This window comes from Dendrobates tinctorius, unplaced genomic scaffold, assembly GCF_039654945.1.
Source record: "Dendrobates tinctorius isolate UK_male_01 unplaced genomic scaffold, ASM3965494v1 ptg000019l, whole genome shotgun sequence".
Lineage (NCBI taxonomy): Eukaryota > Metazoa > Chordata > Amphibia > Anura > Dendrobatidae > Dendrobates > Dendrobates tinctorius.
The window spans coordinates 93,849,414-93,874,430 of NW_027361687.1; positions in this window are offsets into that span (position 1 = coordinate 93,849,414).

A 25,017-nucleotide genomic window follows, 5' to 3' on the forward strand; every position below is an offset into this window, starting at 1 on the left:
GTAGAAAAACATCAAAAATTTCAGTCCTGCATGATTCTACCAAGAAATGTGTGTTCATTCAAATCGCTGGTTTTTGATAGTTTGGGCCCTATTGAATAATGAATGTTTTGAATTTTCTCCAAAAGTAAAGTAGTTGCAAACTCATGCTTTTAGAGACTTGTTTGGGCTCATGAGAGGAGTAGAAAAACATCAAAAATTTCAGTCCTGCATGATTCTACCAAGAAATGTGTGTTCATTGAAACCGCTGGTTTTTGATAGTTTGGGCCCTATTGAATAATGAATGTTTTGAATTTTCTCCAAAAGTAAAGTAGTTGCAAACTCATCCTTTTAGAAACTTGTTTGGGCTGTTGAGAGGAGTAAAAAACCATCAAAAATTTCAATCCTGCATGATTCTACCAAGAAATGTGATTCTTCATTCAAAACGCTGGTTTTTGCTATTGGGCTCTATTGAATAATGAATGTTTTGAATTTTCTCCAAAAGTAAAGTAGTTGCAAACTCATGCTTTTAGAGACTTGTTTGGGCTCATGAGAGGAGTAGAAAAACATCAAAAATTTCAGTCCTGCATGATTCTACCAAGAAATGTGTGTTCATTGAAACCGCTGGTTTTTGATAGTTTGGGCCCTATTGAATAATGAATGTTTTGAATTTTCTCCAAAAGTAAAGTAGTTGCAAACTCATCCTTTTAGAAACTTGTTTGGGCTGTTGAGAGGAGTAAAAAATCATCAAAAATTTCAATCCTGCATGATTCTACCAAGAAATGTGATTCTTCATTCAAAACGCTGGTTTTTGCTATTGGGCTCTATTGAATAATGAATGTTTTGAATTTTCTCCAAAAGTAAAGTAGTTGCAAACTCATGCTTTTAGAGACTTGTTTGGGCTCATGAGAGGAGTAGAAAAACATAAAAATTTCAGTCCTGCATGATTCTACCAAGAAATGTGTGTTCATTCAAACCGCTGGTTTTTGATAGTTTGGGCCCTATTGAATAATGAATGTTTTGAATTTTCTCCAAAAGTAAAGTAGTTGCAAACTCATGCTTTTAGAGACTTGTTTGGGCTCATGAGAGGAGTAGAAAAACATCAAAAATTTCAGTCCTGCATGATTCTACCAAGACATGTGTGTTCATGGAAACCGCTGGTTTTTGATAGTTTGGGCCCTATTGAATAATGAATGTTTTGAATTTTCTCCAAAAGTAAAGTAGTTGCAAACTCATCCTTTTAGAAACTTGTTTGGGCTGTTGAGAGGAGTAAAAAACCATCAAAAATTTCAATCCTGCATGATTCTACCAAGAAATGTGATTCTTCATTCAAAACGCTGGTTTTTGCTATTGGGCTCTATTGAATAATGAATGTTTTGAATTTTCTCCAAAAGTAAAGTAGTTGCAAACTCATGCTTTTAGAGACTTGTTTGGGCTCATGAGATGAGTAGAAAAACATCAAAAATTTCAGTCCTGCATGATTCTACCAAGACATGTGTGTTCATTGAAACGGCTGGTTTTTGATAGTTTGGGCCCTATTGAATAATGAATGTTTTGAATTTTCTCCAAAAGTAAAGTAGTTGCAAACTCATCCTTTTAGAAACTTGTTTGGGCTGTTGAGAGGAGTAAAAAACCATCAAAAATTTCAATCCTGCATGATTCTACCAAGAAATGTGATTCTTCATTCAAAACGCTGGTTTTTGCTATTGGGCTCTATTGAATAATGAATGTTTTGAATTTTCTCCAAAAGTAAAGTAGTTGCAAACTCATGCTTTTAGAGACTTGTTTGGGCTCATGAGAGGAGTAGAAAAACATCAAAAATTTCAGTCCTGCATGATTCTACCAAGAAATGTGTGTTCATTCAAACCGCTGGTTTTTGATAGTTTGGGCCCTATTGAATAATGAATGTTTTGAATTTTCTCCAAAAGTAAAGTAGTTGCAAACTCATGCTTTTAGAGACTTGTTTGGGCTCATGAGAGGAGTAGAAAAACATCAAAAATTTCAGTCCTGCATGATTCTACCAAGACATGTGTGTTCATGGAAACCGCTGGTTTTTGATAGTTTGGGCCCTATTGAATAATGAATGTTTTTAATTTTCTCCAAAAGTAAAGTAGTTGCAAACTCATCCTTTTAGAAACTTGTTTGGGCTGTTGAGAGGAGTAAAAAACCATCAAAAATTTCAATCCTGCATGATTCTACCAAGAAATGTGATTCTTCATTCAAAACGCTGGTTTTTGCTATTGGGCTCTATTGAATAATGAATGTTTTGAATTTTCTCCAAAAGTAAAGTAGTTGCAAACTCATGCTTTTAGAGACTTGTTTGGGCTCATGAGATGAGTAGAAAAACATCAAAAATTTCAGTCCTGCATGATTCTACCAAGACATGTGTGTTCATTGAAACGGCTGGTTTTTGATAGTTTGGGCCCTATTGAATAATGAATGTTTTGAATTTTCTCCAAAAGTAAAGTAGTTGCAAACTCATCCTTTTAGAAACTTGTTTGGGCTGTTGAGAGGAGTAAAAAACCATCAAAAATTTCAATCCTGCATGATTCTACCAAGAAATGTGATTCTTCATTCAAAACGCTGGTTTTTGCTATTGGGCTCTATTGAATAATGAATGTTTTGAATTTTCTCCAAAAGTAAAGTAGTTGCAAACTCATGCTTTTAGAGACTTGTTTGGGCTCATGAGAGGAGTAGAAAAACATCAAAAATTTCAGTCCTGCATGATTCTACCAAGAAATGTGTGTTCATTCAAACCGCTGGTTTTTGATAGTTTGGGCCCTATTGAATAATGAATGTTTTGAATTTTCTCCAAAAGTAAAGTAGTTGCAAACTCATGCTTTTAGAGACTTGTTTGGGCTCATGAGAGGAGTAGAAAAACATCAAAAATTTCAGTCCTGCATGATTCTACCAAGAAATGTGTGTTCATTGAAACGGCTGGTTTTTGATAGTTTGGGTCCTATTGAATAATGAATGTTTTGAATTTTCTCCAAAAGTAAAGTAGTTGCAAACTCATCCTTTTAGAAACTTGTTTGGGCTGTTGAGAGGAGTAAAAAATCATCAAAAATTTCAATCCTGCATGATTCTACCAAGAAATGTGATTCTTCATTCAAAACGCTGGTTTTTGCTATTGGGCTCTATTGAATAATGAATGTTTTGAATTTTCTCCAAAAGTAAAGTAGTTGCAAACTCATGCTTTTAGAGACTTGTTTGGGCTCATGAGAGGAGTAGAAAAACATCAAAAATTTCAGTCCTGCATGATTCTACCAAGAAATGTGTGTTCATTCAAACCGCTGGTTTTTGATAGTTTGGGCCCTATTGAATAATGAATGTTTTGAATTTTCTCCAAAAGTAAAGTAGTTGCAAACTCATCCTTTTAGAAACTTGTTTGGGCTGTTGAGAGGAGTAAAAAACCATCAAAAATTTCAATCCTGCATGATTTTACCAAGAAATGTGATTCTTTATTCAAAACCTGATTTTTGCTATTGGGCTCTATTGAATAGTGAATGTTTTGAATTTTCTCCAAAAGTAAAGTAGTTGCAAACTCATGCTTTTAGAGACTTGTTTGGGCTCATGAGAGGAGTAGAAAAACATCAAAAATTTCAGTCCTGCATGATTCTATTAAGAAATGTGTTCATTCAAACCGCTGGTTTTTGATAGTTTGGGCCCTATTGAATAATGAATGTTTTGAATTTTCTCCAAAAGTAAAGTAGTTGCAAACTCATCCTTTTAGAAACTTGTTTGGGCTGTTGAGAGGAGTAAAAATCCATCAAAAATTTCAATCCTGCATGATTCTACCAAGAAATGTGATTCTTCATTCAAAACGCTGGTTTTTGCTATTGGGCTCTATTGAATAATGAATGTTTTGAATTTTCTCCAAAAGTAAAGTAGTTGCAAACTCATGCTTTTAGAGACTTGTTTGGGCTCATGAGAGGAGTAGAAAAACATCAAAAATTTCAGTCCTGCATGATTCTACCAAGAAATGTGTGTTCATTCAAACCGCTGGTTTTTGATAGTTTGGGCCCTATTGAATAATGAATGTTTTGAATTTTCTCCAAAAGTAAAGTAGTTGCAAACTCATGCTTTTAGAGACTTGTTTGGGCTCATGAGAGGAGTAGAAAAACATCAAAAATTTCAGTCCTGCATGATTCTACCAAGACATGTGTGTTCATGGAAACCGCTGGTTTTTGATAGTTTGGGCCCTATTGAATAATGAATGTTTTTAATTTTCTCCAAAAGTAAAGTAGTTGCAAACTCATCCTTTTAGAAACTTGTTTGGGCTGTTGAGAGGAGTAAAAAACCATCAAAAATTTCAATCCTGCATGATTCTACCAAGAAATGTGATTCTTCATTCAAAACGCTGGTTTTTGCTATTGGGCTCTATTGAATAATGAATGTTTTGAATTTTCTCCAAAAGTAAAGTAGTTGCAAACTCATGCTTTTAGAGACTTGTTTGGGCTCATGAGATGAGTAGAAAAACATCAAAAATTTCAGTCCTGCATGATTCTACCAAGACATGTGTGTTCATTGAAACGGCTGGTTTTTGATAGTTTGGGCCCTATTGAATAATGAATGTTTTGAATTTTCTCCAAAAGTAAAGTAGTTGCAAACTCATCCTTTTAGAAACTTGTTTGGGCTGTTGAGAGGAGTAAAAAACCATCAAAAATTTCAATCCTGCATGATTCTACCAAGAAATGTGATTCTTCATTCAAAACGCTGGTTTTTGCTATTGGGCTCTATTGAATAATGAATGTTTTGAATTTTCTCCAAAAGTAAAGTAGTTGCAAACTCATGCTTTTAGAGACTTGTTTGGGCTCATGAGAGGAGTAGAAAAACATCAAAAATTTCAGTCCTGCATGATTCTACCAAGAAATGTGTGTTCATTCAAACCGCTGGTTTTTGATAGTTTGGGCCCTATTGAATAATGAATGTTTTGAATTTTCTCCAAAAGTAAAGTAGTTGCAAACTCATGCTTTTAGAGACTTGTTTGGGCTCATGAGAGGAGTAGAAAAACATCAAAAATTTCAGTCCTGCATGATTCTACCAAGAAATGTGTGTTCATTGAAACGGCTGGTTTTTGATAGTTTGGGTCCTATTGAATAATGAGTGTTTTGAATTTTCTCCAAAAGTAAAGTAGTTGCAAACTCATCCTTTTAGAAACTTGTTTGGGCTGTTGAGAGGAGTAAAAAACCATCAAAAATTTCAATCCTGCATGATTCTACCAAGAAATGTGATTCTTCATTCAAAACGCTGGTTTTTGCTATTGGGCTCTATTGAATAATGAATGTTTTGAATTTTCTCCAAAAGTAAAGTAGTTGCAAACTCATGCTTTTAGAGACTTGTTTGGGCTCATGAGAGGAGTAGAAAAACATCAAAAATTTCAGTCCTGCATGATTCTACCAAGAAATGTGTGTTCATTCAAACCGCTGGTTTTTGATAGTTTGGGCCCTATTGAATAATGAATGTTTTGAATTTTCTCCAAAAGTAAAGTAGTTGCAAACTCATCCTTTTAGAAACTTGTTTGGGCTGTTGAGAGGAGTAAAAAACCATCAAAAATTTCAATCCTGCATGATTTTACCAAGAAATGTGATTCTTTATTCAAAACCTGATTTTTGCTATTGGGCTCTATTGAATAGTGAATGTTTTGAATTTTCTCCAAAAGTAAAGTAGTTGCAAACTCATGCTTTTAGAGACTTGTTTGGGCTCATGAGAGGAGTAGAAAAACATCAAAAATTTCAGTCCTGCATGATTCTATTAAGAAATGTGTTCATTCAAACCGCTGGTTTTTGATAGTTTGGGCCCTATTGAATAATGAATGTTTTGAATTTTCTCCAAAAGTAAAGTAGTTGCAAACTCATCCTTTTAGAAACTTGTTTGGGCTGTTGAGAGGAGTAAAAATCCATCAAAAATTTCAATCCTGCATGATTCTACCAAGAAATGTGATTCTTCATTCAAAACGCTGGTTTTTGCTATTGGGCTCTATTGAATAATGAATGTTTTGAATTTTCTCCAAAAGTAAAGTAGTTGCAAACTCATGCTTTTAGAGACTTGTTTGGGCTCATGAGAGGAGTAGAAAAACATCAAAAATTTCAGTCCTGCATGATTCTACCAAGAAATGTGTGTTCATTCAAACCGCTGGTTTTTGATAGTTTGGGCCCTATTGAATAATGAATGTTTTGAATTTTCTCCAAAAGTAAAGTAGTTGCAAACTCATGCTTTTAGAGACTTGTTTGGGCTCATGAGAGGAGTAGAAAAACATCAAAAATTTCAGTCCTGCATGATTCTACCAAGAAATGTGTGTTCATTGAAACCGCTGGTTTTTGATAGTTTGGGCCCTATTGAATAATGAATGTTTTGAATTTTCTCCAAAAGTAAAGTAGTTGCAAACTCATCCTTTTAGAAACTTGTTTGGGCTGTTGAGAGGAGTAAAAAACCATCAAAAATTTCAATCCTGCATGATTCTACCAAGAAATGTGATTCTTCATTCAAAACGCTGGTTTTTGCTATTGGGCTCTATTGAATAATGAATGTTTTGAATTTTCTCCAAAAGTAAAGTAGTTGCAAACTCATGCTTTTAGAGACTTGTTTGGGCTCATGAGAGGAGTAGAAAAACATCAAAAATTTCAGTCCTGCATGATTCTACCAAGAAATGTGTGTTCATTGAAACCGCTGGTTTTTGATAGTTTGGGCCCTATTGAATAATGAATGTTTTGAATTTTCTCCAAAAGTAAAGTAGTTGCAAACTCATCCTTTTAGAAACTTGTTTGGGCTCTTGAGAGGAGTAAAAAATCATCAAAAATTTCAATCCTGCATGATTCTACCAAGAAATGTGATTCTTCATTCAAAACGCTGGTTTTTGCTATTGGGCTCTATTGAATAATGAATGTTTTGAATTTTCTCCAAAAGTAAAGTAGTTGCAAACTCATGCTTTTAGAGACTTGTTTGGGCTCATGAGATGAGTAGAAAAACATCAAAAATTTCAGTCCTGCATGATTCTACCAAGACATGTGTGTTCATTGAAACGGCTGGTTTTTGATAGTTTGGGCCCTATTGAATAATGAATGTTTTGAATTTTCTCCAAAAGTAAAGTAGTTGCAAACTCATCCTTTTAGAAACTTGTTTGGGCTGTTGAGAGGAGTAAAAAACCATCAAAAATTTCAATCCTGCATGATTCTACCAAGAAATGTGATTCTTCATTCAAAACGCTGGTTTTTGCTATTGGGCTCTATTGAATAATGAATGTTTTGAATTTTCTCCAAAAGTAAAGTAGTTGCAAACTCATGCTTTTAGAGACTTGTTTGGGCTCATGAGAGGAGTAGAAAAACATCAAAAATTTCAGTCCTGCATGATTCTACCAAGAAATGTGTGTTCATTCAAACCGCTGGTTTTTGATAGTTTGGGCCCTATTGAATAATGAATGTTTTGAATTTTCTCCAAAAGTAAAGTAGTTGCAAACTCATGCTTTTAGAGACTTGTTTGGGCTCATGAGAGGAGTAGAAAAACATCAAAAATTTCAGTCCTGCATGATTCTACCAAGAAATGTGTGTTCATTGAAACGGCTGGTTTTTGATAGTTTGGGCCCTATTGAATAATGAATGTTTTGAATTTTCTCCAAAAGTAAAGTAGTTGCAAACTCATCCTTTTAGAAACTTGTTTGGGCTGTTGAGAGGAGTAAAAAACCATCAAAAATTTCAATCCTGCATGATTCTACCAAGAAATGTGATTCTTCATTCAAAACGCTGGTTTCTGCTATTGGGCTCTATTGAATAATGAATGTTTTGAATTTTCTCCAAAAGTAAAGTAGTTGCAAACTCATGCTTTTAGAGACTTGTTTGGGCTCATGAGAGGAGTAGAAAAACATCAACAATTTCAGTCCTGCATGATTCTACCAAGAAATGTGTGTTCATTGAAACTGCTGGTTTTTGATAGTTTGGGCCCTATTGAATAATGAATGTTTTGAATTTTCTCCAAAAGTAAAGTAGTTGCAAACTCATCCTTTTAGAAACTTGTTTGGGCTGTTGAGAGGAGTAAAAAACCATCAAAAATTTCAATCCTGCATGATTCTACCAAGAAATGTGATTCTTCATTCAAAACGCTGGTTTTTGCTATTGGGCTCTATTGAATAATGAATGTTTTGAATTTTCTCCAAAAGTAAAGTAGTTGCAAACTCATGCTTTTAGAGACTTGTTTGGGCTCATGAGAGGAGTAGAAAAACATCAAAAATTTCAGTCCTGCATGATTCTACCAAGAAATGTGTGTTCATTGAAACCGCTGGTTTTTGATAGTTTGGGCCCTATTGAATAATGAATGTTTTGAATTTTCTCCAAAAGTAAAGTAGTTGCAAACTCATCCTTTTAGAAACTTGTTTGGGCTGTTGAGAGGAGTAAAAAGCCATCAAAAATTTCAATCCTGCATGATTCTACCAAGAAATGTGATTCTTCATTCAAAACGCTGGTTTTTGCTATTGGGCTCTATTGAATAATGAATGTTTTGAATTTTCTCCAAAAGTAAAGTAGTTGCAAACTCATGCTTTTAGAGACTTGTTTGGGCTCATGAGAGGAGTAGAAAAACATCAAAAATTTCAGTCCTGCATGATTCTACCAAGAAATGTGTGTTCATTGAAACCGCTGGTTTTTGATAGTTTGGGCCCTATTGAATAATGAATGTTTTGAATTTTCTCCAAAAGTAAAGTAGTTGCAAACTCATCCTTTTAGAAACTTGTTTGGGCTGTTGAGAGGAGTAAAAAACAATCAAAAATTTCAATCCTGCATGATTTTACCAAGAAATGTGATTCTTCATTCAAAACGCTGGTTTTTGCTATTGGGCTCTATTGAATAATGAATGTTTTGAATTTTCTCCAAAAGTAAAGTAGTTGCAAACTCATGCTTTTAGAGACTTGTTTGGGCTCATGAGAGGAGTAGAAAAACATCAAAAATTTCAGTCCTGCATGATTCTACCAAGAAATGTGTGTTCATTGAAACCGCTGGTTTTTGATAGTTTGGGCCCTATTGAATAATGAATGTTTTGAATTTTCTCCAAAAGTAAAGTAGTTGCAAACTCATCCTTTTAGAAACTTGTTTGGGCTGTTGAGAGGAGTAAAAAACCATCAAAAATTTCAATCCTGCATGATTCTACCAAGAAATGTGATTCTTCATTCAAAACGCTGGTTTTTGCTATTGGGCTCTATTGAATAATGAATGTTTTGAATTTTCTCCAAAAGTAAAGTAGTTGCAAACTCATGCTTTTAGAGACTTGTTTGGGCTCATGAGTGGAGTAGAAAAACATCAAAAATTTCAGTCCTGCATGATTCTACCAAGAAATGTGTGTTCATTCAAACCGCTGGTTTTTGATAGTTTGGGCCCTATTGAATAATGAATGTTTTGAATTTTCTCCAAAAGTAAAGTAGTTGCAAACTCATGCTTTTAGAGACTTGTTTGGGCTCATGAGAGGAGTAGAAAAACATCAAAAATTTCAGTCCTGCATGATTCTACCAAGAAATGTGTGTTCATTGAAACCGCTGGTTTTTGATAGTTTGGGCCCTATTGAATAATGAATGTTTTGAATTTTCTCCAAAAGTAAAGTAGTTGCAAACTCATCCTTTTAGAAACTTGTTTGGGCTGTTGAGAGGAGTAAAAAACCATCAAAAATTTCAATCCTGCATGATTCTACCAAGAAATGTGATTCTTCATTCAAAACGCTGGTTTTTGCTATTGGGCTCTATTGAATAATGAATGTTTTGAATTTTCTCCAAAAGTAAAGTAGTTGCAAACTCATGCTTTTAGAGACTTGTTTGGGCTCATGAGAGGAGTAGAAAAACATCAAAAATTTCAGTCCTGCATGATTCTACCAAGAAATGTGTGTTCATTGAAACTGCTGGTTTTTGATAGTTTGGGCCCTATTGAATAATGAATGTTTTGAATTTTCTCCAAAAGTAAAGTAGTTGCAAACTCATCCTTTTAGAAACTTGTTTGGGCTGTTGAGAGGAGTAAAAAACCATCAAAAATTTCAATCCTGCATGATTCTACCAAGAAATGTGATTCTTCATTCAAAACGCTGGTTTTTGCTATTGGGCTCTATTGAATAATGAATGTTTTGAATTTTCTCCAAAAGTAAAGTAGTTGCAAACTCATGCTTTTAGAGACTTGTTTGGGCTCATGAGAGGAGTAGAAAAACATCAAAAATTTCAGTCCTGCATGATTCTACCAAGAAATGTGTGTTCATTGAAACCGCTGGTTTTTGATAGTTTGGGCCCTATTGAATAATGAATGTTTTGAATTTTCTCCAAAAGTAAAGTAGTTGCAAACTCATCCTTTTAGAAACTTGTTTGGGCTGTTGAGAGGAGTAAAAAGCCATCAAAAATTTCAATCCTGCATGATTCTACCAAGAAATGTGATTCTTCATTCAAAACGCTGGTTTTTGCTATTGGGCTCTATTGAATAATGAATGTTTTGAATTTTCTCCAAAAGTAAAGTAGTTGCAAACTCATGCTTTTAGAGACTTGTTTGGGCTCATGAGAGGAGTAGAAAAACATCAAAAATTTCAGTCCTGCATGATTCTACCAAGAAATGTGTGTTCATTGAAACCGCTGGTTTTTGATAGTTTGGGCCCTATTGAATAATGAATGTTTTGAATTTTCTCCAAAAGTAAAGTAGTTGCAAACTCATCCTTTTAGAAACTTGTTTGGGCTGTTGAGAGTAGTAAAAAACCATCAAAAATTTCAATCCTGCATGATTCTACCAAGAAATGTGATTCTTCATTCAAAACGCTGGTTTTTGCTATTGGGCTCTATTGAATAATGAATGTTTTGAATTTTCTCCAAAAGTAAAGTAGTTGCAAACTCATGCTTTTAGAGCCTTGTTTGGGCTCATGAGAGGAGTAGAAAAACATCAAAAATTTCAGTCCTGCATGATTCTACCAAGAAATGTGTGTTCATTCAAACCGCTGGTTTTTGATAGTTTGGGCCCTATTGAATAATGAATGTTTTGAATTTTCTCCAAAAGTAAAGTAGTTGCAAACTCATGCTTTTAGAGACTTGTTTGGGCTCATGAGAGGAGTAGAAAAACATCAAAAATTTCAGTCCTGCATGATTCTACCAAGAAATGTGTGTTCATTGAAACGGCTGGTTTTTGATAGTTTGGGCCCTATTGAATAATGAATGTTTTGAATTTTCTCCAAAAGTAAACTAGTTGCAAACTCATGCTTTTAGAAACTTGTTTGGGCTGTTGAGAGGAGTAAAAAACCATCAAAAATTTCAATCCTGCATGATTCTACCAAGAAATGTGATTCTTCATTCAAAACGCTGGTTTTTGCTATTGGGCTCTATTGAATAATGAATGTTTTGAATTTTCTCCAAAAGTAAAGTAGTTGCAAACTCATGCTTTTAGAGACTTGTTTGGGCTCATGAGAGGAGTAGAAAAACATCAACAATTTCAGTCCTGCATGATTCTACCAAGAAATGTGTGTTCATTGAAACTGCTGGTTTTTGATAGTTTGGGCCCTATTGAATAATGAATGTTTTGAATTTTCTCCAAAAGTAAAGTAGTTGCAAACTCATCCTTTTAGAAACTTGTTTGGGCTGTTGAGAGGAGTAAAAAACCATCAAAAATTTCAATCCTGCATGATTCTACCAAGAAATGTGATTCTTCATTCAAAACGCTGGTTTTTGCTATTGGGCTCTATTGAATAATGAATGTTTTGAATTTTCTCCAAAAGTAAAGTAGTTGCAAACTCATGCTTTTAGAGACTTGTTTGGGCTCATGAGAGGAGTAGAAAAACATCAAAAATTTCAGTCCTGCATGATTCTACCAAGAAATGTGTGTTCATTGAAACCGCTGGTTTTTGATAGTTTGGGCCCTATTGAATAATGAATGTTTTGAATTTTCTCCAAAAGTAAAGTAGTTGCAAACTCATCCTTTTAGAAACTTGTTTGGGCTGTTGAGAGGAGTAAAAAGCCATCAAAAATTTCAATCCTGCATGATTCTACCAAGAAATGTGATTCTTCATTCAAAACGCTGGTTTTTGCTATTGGGCTCTATTGAATAATGAATGTTTTGAATTTTCTCCAAAAGTAAAGTAGTTGCAAACTCATGCTTTTAGAGACTTGTTTGGGCTCATGAGAGGAGTAGAAAAACATCAAAAATTTCAGTCCTGCATGATTCTACCAAGAAATGTGTGTTCATTGAAACCGCTGGTTTTTGATAGTTTGGGCCCTATTGAATAATGAATGTTTTGAATTTTCTCCAAAAGTAAAGTAGTTGCAAACTCATCCTTTTAGAAACTTGTTTGGGCTGTTGAGAGGAGTAAAAAACCATCAAAAATTTCAATCCTGCATGATTTTACCAAGAAATGTGATTCTTCATTCAAAACGCTGGTTTTTGCTATTGGGCTCTATTGAATAATGAATGTTTTGAATTTTCTCCAAAAGTAAAGTAGTTGCAAACTCATGCTTTTAGAGACTTGTTTGGGCTCATGAGAGGAGTAGAAAAACATCAAAAATTTCAGTCCTGCATGATTCTACCAAGAAATGTGTGTTCATTGAAACCGCTGGTTTTTGATAGTTTGGGCCCTATTGAATAATGAATGTTTTGAATTTTCTCCAAAAGTAAAGTAGTTGCAAACTCATCCTTTTAGAAACTTGTTTGGGCTGTTGAGAGGAGTAAAAAACCATCAAAAATTTCAATCCTGCATGATTCTACCAAGAAATGTGATTCTTCATTCAAAACGCTGGTTTTTGCTATTGGGCTCTATTGAATAATGAATGTTTTGAATTTTCTCCAAAAGTAAAGTAGTTGCAAACTCATGCTTTTAGAGACTTGTTTGGGCTCATGAGAGGAGTAGAAAAACATCAAAAATTACAGTCCTGCATGATTCTACCAAGAAATGTGTGTTCATTGAAACTGCTGGTTTTTGATAGTTTGGGCCCTATTGAATAATGAATGTTTTGAATTTTCTCCAAAAGTAAAGTAGTTGCAAACTCATCCTTTTAGAAACTTGTTTGGGCTGTTGAGAGGAGTAAAAAACCATCAAAAATTTCAATCCTGCATGATTCTACCAAGAAATGTGATTCTTCATTCAAAACGCTGGTTTTTGCTATTGGGCTCTATTGAATAATGAATGTTTTGAATTTTCTCCAAAAGTAAAGTAGTTGCAAACTCATGCTTTTAGAGACTTGTTTGGGCTCATGAGAGGAGTAGAAAAACATCAAAAATTTCAGTCCTGCATGATTCTACCAAGAAATGTGTGTTCATTGAAACCGCTGGTTTTTGATAGTTTGGGCCCTATTGAATAATGAATGTTTTGAATTTTCTCCAAAAGTAAAGTAGTTGCAAACTCATCCTTTTAGAAACTTGTTTGGGCTGTTGAGAGGAGTAAAAAGCCATCAAAAATTTCAATCCTGCATGATTCTACCAAGAAATGTGATTCTTCATTCAAAACGCTGGTTTTTGCTATTGGGCTCTATTGAATAATGAATGTTTTGAATTTTCTCCAAAAGTAAAGTAGTTGCAAACTCATGCTTTTAGAGACTTGTTTGGGCTCATGAGAGGAGTAGAAAAACATCAAAAATTTCAGTCCTGCATGATTCTACCAAGAAATGTGTGTTCATTGAAACCGCTGGTTTTTGATAGTTTGGGCCCTATTGAATAATGAATGTTTTGAATTTTCTCCAAAAGTAAAGTAGTTGCAAACTCATCCTTTTAGAAACTTGTTTGGGCTGTTGAGAGGAGTAAAAAACCATCAAAAATTTCAATCCTGCATGATTTTACCAAGAAATGTGATTCTTCATTCAAAACGCTGGTTTTTGCTATTGGGCTCTATTGAATAATGAATGTTTTGAATTTTCTCCAAAAGTAAAGTAGTTGCAAACTCATGCTTTTAGAGACTTGTTTGGGCTCATGAGAGGAGTAGAAAAACATCAAAAATTTCAGTCCTGCATGATTCTACCAAGAAATGTGTGTTCATTCAAACCGCTGGTTTTTGATAGTTTGGGCCCTATTGAATAATGAATGTTTTGAATTTTCTCCAAAAGTAAAGTAGTTGCAAACTCATGCTTTTAGAGACTTGTTTGGGCTCATGAGAGGAGTAGAAAAACATCAAAAATTTCAGTCCTGCATGATTCTACCAAGAAATGTGTGTTCATTGAAACGGCTGGTTTTTGATAGTTTGGGCCCTATTGAATAATGAATGTTTTGAATTTTCTCCAAAAGTAAACTAGTTGCAAACTCATGCTTTTAGAAACTTGTTTGGGCTGTTGAGAGGAGTAAAAAACCATCAAAAATTTCAATCCTGCATGATTCTACCAAGAAATGTGATTCTTCATTCAAAACGCTGGTTTTTGCTATTGGGCTCTATTGAATAATGAATGTTTTGAATTTTCTCCAAAAGTAAAGTAGTTGCAAACTCATGCTTTTAGAGACTTGTTTGGGCTCATGAGAGGAGTAGAAAAACATCAACAATTTCAGTCCTGCATGATTCTACCAAGAAATGTGCGTTCATTGAAACTGCTGGTTTTTGATAGTTTGGGCCCTATTGAATAATGAATGTTTTGAATTTTCTCCAAAAGTAAAGTAGTTGCAAACTCATCCTTTTAGAAACTTGTTTGGGCTGTTGAGAGGAGTAAAAAACCATCAAAAATTTCAATCCTGCATGATTCTACCAAGAAATGTGATTCTTCATTCAAAACGCTGGTTTTTGCTATTGGGCTCTATTGAATAATGAATGTTTTGAATTTTCTCCAAAAGTAAAGTAGTTGCAAACTCATGCTTTTAGAGACTTGTTTGGGCTCATGAGAGGAGTAGAAAAACATCAAAAATTTCAGTCCTGCATGATTCTACCAAGAAATGTGTGTTCATTGAAACCGCTGGTTTTTGATAGTTTGGGCCCTATTGAATAATGAATGTTTTGAATTTTCTCCAAAAGTAAAGTAGTTGCAAACTCATCCTTTTAGAAACTTGTTTGGGCTGTTGAGAGGAGTAAAAAACCATCAAAAATTTCAATCCTGCATGATTTTACCAAGAAATGTGATTCTTCATTCAAAACGCTGGTTTTTGCTATTGGGCTCTATTGAATAATGAATGTTTTGAATTTTCTCCAAAAGTAAAGTAGTTGCAAACTCATGCTTTTAGAGACTTGTTTGGGCTCATGAGAGTAGAAAAACATCAAAAATTTCAGTCCTGCATGATTCTACCAAGAAATGTGTGTTCATTGAAACCGCTGGTTTTTGATAGTTTGGGCCCTATTGAATAATGAATGTTTTGAATTTTCTCCAAAAGTAAAGTAGTTGCAAACTCATCCTTTTAGAAACTTGTTTGGGCTCTTGAGAGGAGTAAAAAATCATCAAAAATTTCAATCCTGCATGATTCTACCAAGAAATGTGATTCTTCATTCAAAACGCTGGTTTTTGCTATTGGGCTCTATTGAATAATGAATGTTTTGAATTTTCTCCAAAAGTAAAGTAGTTGCAAACTCATGCTTTTAGAGACTTGTTTGGGCTCATGAGATGAGTAGAAAAACATCAAAAATTTCAGTCCTGCATGATTCTACCAAGACATGTGTGTTCATTGAAACGGCTGGTTTTTGATAGTTTGGGCCCTATTGAATAATGAATGTTTTGAATTTTCTCCAAAAGTAAAGTAGTTGCAAACTCATCCTTTTAGAAACTTGTTTGGGCTGTTGAGAGGAGTAAAAAACCATCAAAAATTTCAATCCTGCATGATTCTACCAAGAAATGTGATTCTTCATTCAAAACGCTGGTTTTTGCTATTGGGCTCTATTGAATAATGAATGTTTTGAATTTTCTCCAAAAGTAAAGTAGTTGCAAACTCATGCTTTTAGAGACTTGTTTGGGCTCATGAGTGGAGTAGAAAAACATCAAAAATTTCAGTCCTGCATGATTCTACCAAGAAATGTGTGTTCATTCAAACCGCTGGTTTTTGATAGTTTGGGCCCTATTGAATAATGAATGTTTTGAATTTTCTCCAAAAGTAAAGTAGTTGCAAACTCATGCTTTTAGAGACTTGTTTGGGCTCATGAGAGGAGTAGAAAAACATCAAAAATTTCAGTCCTGCATGATTCTACCAAGAAATGTGTGTTCATTGAAACCGCTGGTTTTTGATAGTTTGGGCCCTATTGAATAATGAATGTTTTGAATTTTCTCCAAAAGTAAAGTAGTTGCAAACTCATCCTTTTAGAAACTTGTTTGGGCTGTTGAGAGGAGTAAAAAACCATCAAAAATTTCAATCCTGCATGATTCTACCAAGAAATGTGATTCTTCATTCAAAACGCTGGTTTTTGCTATTGGGCTCTATTGAATAATGAATGTTTTGAATTTTCTCCAAAAGTAAAGTAGTTGCAAACTCATGCTTTTAGAGACTTGTTTGGGCTCATGAGAGGAGTAGAAAAACATCAAAAATTTCAGTCCTGCATGATTCTACCAAGAAATGTGTGTTCATTGAAACTGCTGGTTTTTGATAGTTTGGGCCCTATTGAATAATGAATGTTTTGAATTTTCTCCAAAAGTAAAGTAGTTGCAAACTCATCCTTTTAGAAACTTGTTTGGGCTGTTGAGAGGAGTAAAAAACCATCAAAAATTTCAATCCTGCATGATTCTACCAAGAAATGTGATTCTTCATTCAAAACGCTGGTTTTTGCTATTGGGCTCTATTGAATAATGAATGTTTTGAATTTTCTCCAAAAGTAAAGTAGTTGCAAACTCATGCTTTTAGAGACTTGTTTGGGCTCATGAGAGGAGTAGAAAAACATCAAAAATTTCAGTCCTGCATGATTCTACCAAGAAATGTGTGTTCATTGAAACCGCTGGTTTTTGATAGTTTGGGCCCTATTGAATAATGAATGTTTTGAATTTTCTCCAAAAGTAAAGTAGTTGCAAACTCATCCTTTTAGAAACTTGTTTGGGCTGTTGAGAGGAGTAAAAAGCCATCAAAAATTTCAATCCTGCATTATTCTACCAAGAAATGTGATTCTTCATTCAAAACGCTGGTTTTTGCTATTGGGCTCTATTGAATAATGAATGTTTTGAATTTTCTCCAAAAGTAAAGTAGTTGCAAACTCATGCTTTTAGAGACTTGTTTGGGCTCATGAGAGGAGTAGAAAAACATCAAAAATTTCAGTCCTGCATGATTCTACCAAGAAATGTGTGTTCATTGAAACTGCTGGTTTTTGATAGTTTGGGCCCTATTGAATAATGAATGTTTTGAATTTTCTCCAAAAGTAAAGTAGTTGCAAACTCATCCTTTTAGAAACTTGTTTGGGCTGTTGAGAGGAGTAAAAAACCATCAAAAATTTCAATCCTGCATGATTCTACCAAGAAATGTGATTCTTCATTCAAAACGCTGGTTTTTGCTATTGGGCTCTATTGAATAATGAATGTTTTGAATTTTCTCCAAAAGTAAAGTAGTTGCAAACTCATGCTTTTAGAGACTTGTTTGGGCTCATGAGAGGAGTAGAAAAACATCAAAAATTTCAGTCCTGCATGATTCTACCAAGAAATGTGTGTTCATTGAAACCGCTGGTTTTTGATAGTTTGGGCCCTATTGAATAATGAATGTTTTGAATTTTCTCCAAAAGTAAAGTAGTTGCAAACTCATCCTTTTAGAAACTTGTTTGGGCTGTTGAGAGGAGTAAAAAGCCATCAAAAATTTCAATCCTGCATTATTCTACCAAGAAATGTGATTCTTCATTCAAAACGCTGGTTTTTGCTATTGGGCTCTATTGAATAATGAATGTTTTGAATTTTCTCCAAAAGTAAAGTAGTTGCAAACTCATGCTTTTAGAGACTTGTTTGGGCTCATGAGAGGAGTAGAAAAACATCAAAAATTTCAGTCCTGCATGATTCTACCAAGAAATGTGTGTTCATTGAAACCGCTGGTTTTTGATAGTTTGGGCCCTATTGAATAATGAATGTTTTGAATTTTCTCCAAAAGTAAAGTAGTTGCAAACTCATCCTTTTAGAAACTTGTTTGGGCTGTTGAGAGGAGTAAAAAACCATCAAAAATTTCAATCCTGCATGATTTTACCAAGAAATTTGATTCTTCATTCAAAACGCTGGTTTTTGCTATTGGGCTCTATTGAATAATGAATGTTTTGAATTTTCTCCAAAAGTAAAGTAGTTGCAAACTCATGCTTTTAGAGACTTGTTTGGGCTCATGAGAGGAGTAGAAAAACATCAAAAATTTCAGTCCTGCATGATTCTACCAAGAAATGTGTGTTCATTCAAACCGCTGGTTTTTGATAGTTTGGGCCCTATTGAATAATGAATGTTTTGAATTTTCTCCAAAAGTAAAGTAGTTGCAAACTCATGCTTTTAGAGACTTGTTTGGGCTCATGAGAGGAGTAGAAAAACATCAAAAATTTCAGTCCTGCATGATTCTACCAAGAAATGTGTGTTCATTGAAACGGCTGGTTTTTGATAGTTTGGGCCCTATTGAATAATGAATGTTTTGAATTTTCTCCAAAAGTAAACTAGTTGCAAACTCATGCTTTTAGAAACTTGTTTGGGCTGTTGAGAGGAGTAAAAAACCATCAAAAATTTCAATCCTGCATGATTCTACCAAGAAATGTGATTCTTCATTCAAAACGTTGGTTTTTGCTATTGGGCTCTATTGAATAATGAATGTTTTGAATTTTCTCCAAAAGTAAAGTAGTTGCAAACTCATGCTTTTAGAGACTTGTTTGGGCTCATGAGAGGAGTAGAAAAACATCAAAAATTTCAGTCCTGCATGATTATACCAAGAAATGTGTGTTCATTGAAACTGCTGGTTTTTGATAGTTTGGGCCCTATTGAATAATGAATGTTTTGAATTTTCTCCAAAAGTAAAGTAGTTGCAAACTCATGCTTTTAGAGACTTGTTTGGGCTCATGAGAGGAGTAGAAAAACATCAAAAATTTCAGTCCTGCATGATTCTACCAAGAAATGTGTGTTCATTCAAACCGCTGGTTTTTGATAGTTTGGGCCCTATTGAATAATTAATGTTTTGAATTTTCTCCAAAAGTAAAGTAGTTGCAAACTCATGCTTTTAGAGACTTGTTTGGGCTCATGAGAGGAGTAGAAAAACATCAAAAATTTCAGTCCTGCATGATTCTACCAAGAAATGTGTGTTCATTGAAACCGCTGGTTTTTGATAGTTTGGGCCCTATTGAATAATGAATGTTTTGAATTTTCTCCAAAAGTAAAGTAGTTGCAAACTCATCCTTTTAGAAACTTGTTTGGGCTGTTGAGAGGAGTAAAAAACCATCAAAAATTTCAATCCTGCATGATTCTACCAAGAAATGTGATTCTTCATTCAAAACGCTGGTTTTTGCTATTGGGCTCTATTGAATAATGAATGTTTTGAATTTTCTCCAAAAGTAAAGTAGTTGCAAACTCATGCTTTTAGAGACTTGTTTGGGCTCATGAGAGGAGTAGAAAAACATCAAAAATTTCAGTCCTGCATGATTCTACCAAGAAATGTGTGTTCATTGAAACCGCTGGTTTTTGATAGTTTGGGCCCTATTGAATAATGAATGTTTTGAATTTTCTCCAAAAGTAAAGTAGTTGCAAACTCATCCTTTTAGAAACTTGTTTGGGCTGTTGAGAGGAGTAAAAAACCATCAAAAATTTCAATCCTGCATGATTCTACCAAGAAATGTGATTCTTCATTCAAAACGCTGGTTTTTGCTATTGGGCTCTATTGAATAATGAATGTTTTGAATTTTCTCCAAAAGTAAAGTAGTTGCAAACTCAAGCTTTTAGAGACTTGTTTGGGCTCATGAGAGGAGTAGAAAAACATCAAAAATTTCAGTCCTGCATGATTCTACCAAGAAATGTGTGTTCATTGAAACTGCTGGTTTTTGATAGTTTGGGCCCTATTGAATAATGAATGTTTTGAATTTTCTCCAAAAGTAAAGTAGTTGCAAACTCATGCTTTTAGAGACTTGTTTGGGCTCATGAGAGGAGTAGAAAAACATCAAAAATTTCAGTCCTGCATGATTCTACCAAGAAATGTGTGTTCATTCAAACCGCTGGTTTTTGATAGTTTGGGCCCTATTGAATAATGAATGTTTTGAATTTTCTCCAAAAGTAAAGTAGTTGCAAACTCATGCTTTTAGAGACTTGTTTGGGCTCATGAGAGGAGTAGAAAAACATCAAAAATTTCAGTCCTGCATGATTCTACCAAGAAATGTGTGTTCATTGAAACCGCTGGTTTTTGATAGTTTGGGCCCTATTGAATAATGAATGTTTTGAATTTTCTCCAAAAGTAAAGTAGTTGCAAACTCATCCTTTTAGAAACTTGTTTGGGCTGTTGAGAGGAGTAAAAAACCATCAAAAATTTCAATCCTGCATGATTCTACCAAGAAATGTGATTCTTCATTCAAAACGCTGGTTTTTGCTATTGGGCTCTATTGAATAATGAATGTTTTGAATTTTCTCCAAAAGTAAAGTAGTTGCAAACTCATGCTTTTAGAGACTTGTTTGGGCTCATGAGAGGAGTAGAAAAACATCAAAAATTTCAGTCCTGCATGATTCTACCAAGAAATGTGTGTTCATTCAAACCGCTGGTTTTTGATAGTTTGGGCCCTATTGAATAATGAATGTTTTGAATTTTCTCCAAAAGTAAAGTAGTTGCAAACTCATCCTTTTAGAAACTTGTTTGGGCTGTTGAGAGGAGTAAAAAACCATCAAAAATTTCAATCCTGCATGATTTTACCAAGAAATGTGATTCTTCATTCAAAACGCTGGTTTTTGCTATTGGGCTCTATTGAATAATGAATGTTTTGAATTTTCTCCAAAAGTAAAGTAGTTGCAAACTCATGCTTTTAGAGACTTGTTTGAGCTCATGAGAGGAGTAGAAAAACATCAAAAATTTCAGTCCTGCATGATTCTACCAAGAAATGTGTGTTCATTCAAACCGCTGGTTTTTGATAGTTTGGGCCCTATTGAATAATGAATGTTTTGAATTTTCTCCAAAAGTAAAGTAGTTGCAAACTCATCCTTTTAGAAACTTGTTTGGGCTGTTGAGAGGAGTAAAAAACCATCAAAAATTTCAATCCTGCATGATTCTACCAAGAAATGTGATTCTTCATTCAAAACGCTGGTTTTTGCTATTGGGCTCTATTGAATAATGAATGTTTTGAATTTTCTCCAAAAGTAAAGTAGTTGCAAACTCATGCTTTTAGAGACTTGTTTGGGCTCATGAGAGGAGTAGAAAAACATCAAAAATTTCAGTCCTGCATGATTCTACCAAGAAATGTGTGTTCATTGAAACCGCTGGTTTTTGATAGTTTGGGCCCTATTGAGTAATGAATGTTTTGAATTTTCTCCAAAAGTAAAGTAGTTGCAAACTCATCCTTTTAGAAACTTGTTTGGGCTGTTGAGAGGAGTAAAAAACCATCAAAAATTTCAATCCTGCATGATTCTACCAAGAAATGTGATTCTTCATTCAAAACGCTGGTTTTTGCTATTGGGCTCTATTGAATAATGAATGTTTTGAATTTTCTCCAAAAGTAAAGTAGTTGCAAACTCATGCTTTTAGAGACTTGTTTGGGCTCATGAGAGGAGTAGAAAAACATCAAAAATTTCAGTCCTGCATGATTCTACCAAGAAATGTGTGTTCATTGAAACCGCTGGTTTTTGATAGTTTGGGCCCTATTGAATAATGAATGTTTTGAATTTTCTCCAAAAGTAAAGTAGTTGCAAACTCATCCTTTTAGAAACTTGTTTGGGCTGTTGAGAGGAGTAAAAAGCCATCAAAAATTTCAATCCTGCATGATTCTACCAAGAAATGTGATTCTTCATTCAAAACGCTGGTTTTTGCTATTGGGCTCTATTGAATAATGAATGTTTTGAATTTTCTCCAAAAGTAAAGTAGTTGCAAACTCATGCTTTTAGAGACTTGTTTGGGCTCATGAGAGGAGTACAAAAACATCAAAAATTTCAGTCCTGCATGATTCTACCAAGAAATGTGTGTTCATTGAAACCGCTGGTTTTTGATAGTTTGGGCCCTATTGAATAATGAATGTTTTGAATTTTCTCCAAAAGTAAAGTAGTTGCAAACTCATCCTTTTAGAAACTTGTTTGGGCTGTTGAGAGGAGTAAAAAACCATCAAAAATTTCAATCCTGCATGATTTTACCAAGAAATGTGATTCTTCATTCAAAACGCTGGTTTTTGCTATTGGGCTCTATTGAATAATGAATGTTTTGAATTTTCTCCAAAAGTAAAGTAGTTGCAAACTCATGCTTTTAGAGACTTGTTTGGGCTCATGAGAGGAGTAGAAAAACATAAAAAATTTCAGTCCTGCATGATTCTACCAAGAAATGTGTGTTCATTCAAACCGCTGGTTTTTGATAGTTTGGGCCCTATTGAATAATGAATGTTTTGAATTTTCTCCAAAAGTAAAGTAGTTGCAAACTCATCCTTTTAGAAACTTGTTTGGGCTGTTGAGAGGAGTAAAAAACCATCAAAAATTTCAATCCTGCATGATTCTGCCAAGAAATGTGATTCTTCATTCAAAACGCTGGTTTTTGCTATTGGGCTCTATTGAATAATGAATGTTTTGAATTTTCTCCAAAAGTAAAGTAGTTGCAAACTCATGCTTTTAGAGACTTGTTTGGGCTCATGAGAGGAGTAGAAAAACATCAAAAATTTCAGTCCTGCATGATTCTACCAAGAAATGTGTGTTCATTGAAACCGCTGGTTTTTGATAGTTTGGGCCCTATTGAATAATGAATGTTTTGAATTTTCTCCAAAAGTAAAGTAGTTGCAAACTCATCCTTTTAGAAACTTGTTTGGGCTGTTGAGAGGAGTAAAAAACCATCAAAAATTTCAATCCTGCATGATTCTACCAAGAAATGTGATTCTTCTTTCAAAACGCTGGTTTTTGCTATTGGGCTCTATTGAATAATGAATGTTTTGAATTTTCTCCAAAAGTAAAGTAGTTGCAAACTCATGCTTTTAGAGACTTGTTTGGGCTCATGAGAGGAGTAGAAAAACATCAAAAATTTCAGTCCTGCATGATTCTACCAAGAAATGTGTGTTCATTGAAACCGCTGGTTTTTGATAGTTTGGGCCCTATTGAATAATGAATGTTTTGAATTTTCTCCAAAAGTAAAGTAGTTGCAAACTCATCCTTTTAGAAACTTGTTTGGGCTGTTGAGAGGAGTAAAAAACCATCAAAAATTTCAATCCTGCATGATTCTACCAAGAAATGTGATTCTTCATTCAAAACGCTGGTTTTTGCTATTGGGCTCTATTGAATAATGAATGTTTTGAATTTTCTCCAAAAGTAAAGTAGTTGCAAACTCATGCTTTTAGAGACTTGTTTGGGCTCATGAGAGGAGTAGAAAAACATCAAAAATTTCAGTCCTGCATGATTCTACCAAGAAATGTGTGTTCATTGAAACCGCTGGTTTTTGATAGTTTGGGCCCTATTGAATAATGAATGTTTTGAATTTTCCCCAAAAGTAAAGTAGTTGCAAACTCATCCTTTTAGAAACTTGTTTGGGCTGTTGAGAGGAGTAAAAAACCATCAAAAATTTCAATCCTGCATGATTCTACCAAGAAATGTGATTCTTCATTCAAAACGCTGGTTTTTGCTATTGGGCTCTATAGAATAATGAATGTTTTGAATTTTCTCCAAAAGTAAAGTAGTTGCAAACTCATGCTTTTAGAGACTTGTTTGGGCTCATGAGAGGAGTAGAAAAACATCAAAAATTTCAGTCCTGCATGATTCTACCAAGAAATGTGTGTTCATTGAAACCGCTGGTTTTTGATAGTTTGGGCCCTATTGAATAATGAATGTTTTGAATTTTCTCCAAAAGTAAAGTAGTTGCAAACTCATCCTTTTAGAAACTTGTTTGGGCTGTTGAGAGGAGTAAAAAGCCATCAAAAATTTCAATCCTGCATGATTCTACCAAGAAATGTCATTCTTCATTCAAAACGCTGGTTTTTGCTATTGGGCTCTATTGAATAATGAATGTTTTGAATTTTCTCCAAAAGTAAAGTAGTTGCAAACTCATGCTTTTAGAGACTTGTTTGGGCTCATGAGAGGAGTAGAAAAACATCAAAAATTTCAGTCCTGCATGATTCTACCAAGAAATGTGTGTTCATTGAAACCGCTGGTTTTTGATAGTTTGGGCCCTATTGAATAATGAATGTTTTGAATTTTCTCCAAAAGTAAAGTAGTTGCAAACTCATCCTTTTAGAAACTTGTTTGGGCTGTTGAGAGGAGTAAAAAACCATCAAAAATTTCAATCCTGCATGATTTTACCAAGAAATGTGATTCTTCATTCAAAACGCTGGTTTTTGCTATTGGGCTCTATTGAATAGTGAATGTTTTGAATTTTCTCCAAAAGTAAAGTAGTTGCAAACTCATGCTTTTAGAGACTTGTTTGGGCTCATGAGAGGAGTAGAAAAACATCAAAAATTTCAGTCCTGCATGATTCTACCAAGAAATGTGTGTTCATTCAAACCGCTGGTTTTTGATAGTTTGGGCCCTATTGAATAATGAATGTTTTGAATTTTCTCCAAAAGTAAAGTAGTTGCAAACTCATCCTTTTAGAAACTTGTTTGGGCTGTTGAGAGGAGTAAAAAACCATCAAAAATTTCAATCCTGCATGATTCTACCAAGAAATGTGATTCTTCATTCAAAACGCTGGTTTTTGCTATTGGGCTCTATTGAATAATGAATGTTTTGAATTTTCTCCAAAAGTAAAGTAGTTGCAAACTCATGCTTTTAGAGACTTGTTTGGGCTCATGAGAGGAGTAGAAAAACATCAAAAATTTCAGTCCTGCATGATTCTACCAAGAAATGTGTGTTCATTGAAACCGCTGGTTTTTGATAGTTTGGGCCCTATTGAATAATGAATGTTTTGAATTTTCTCCAAAAGTAAAGTAGTTGCAAACTCATCCTTTTAGAAACTTGTTTGGGCTGTTGAGAGGAGTAAAAAACCATCAAAAATTTCAATCCTGCATGATTCTACCAAGAAATGTGATTCTTCTTTCAAAACGCTGGTTTTTGCTATTGGGCTCTATTGAATAATGAATGTT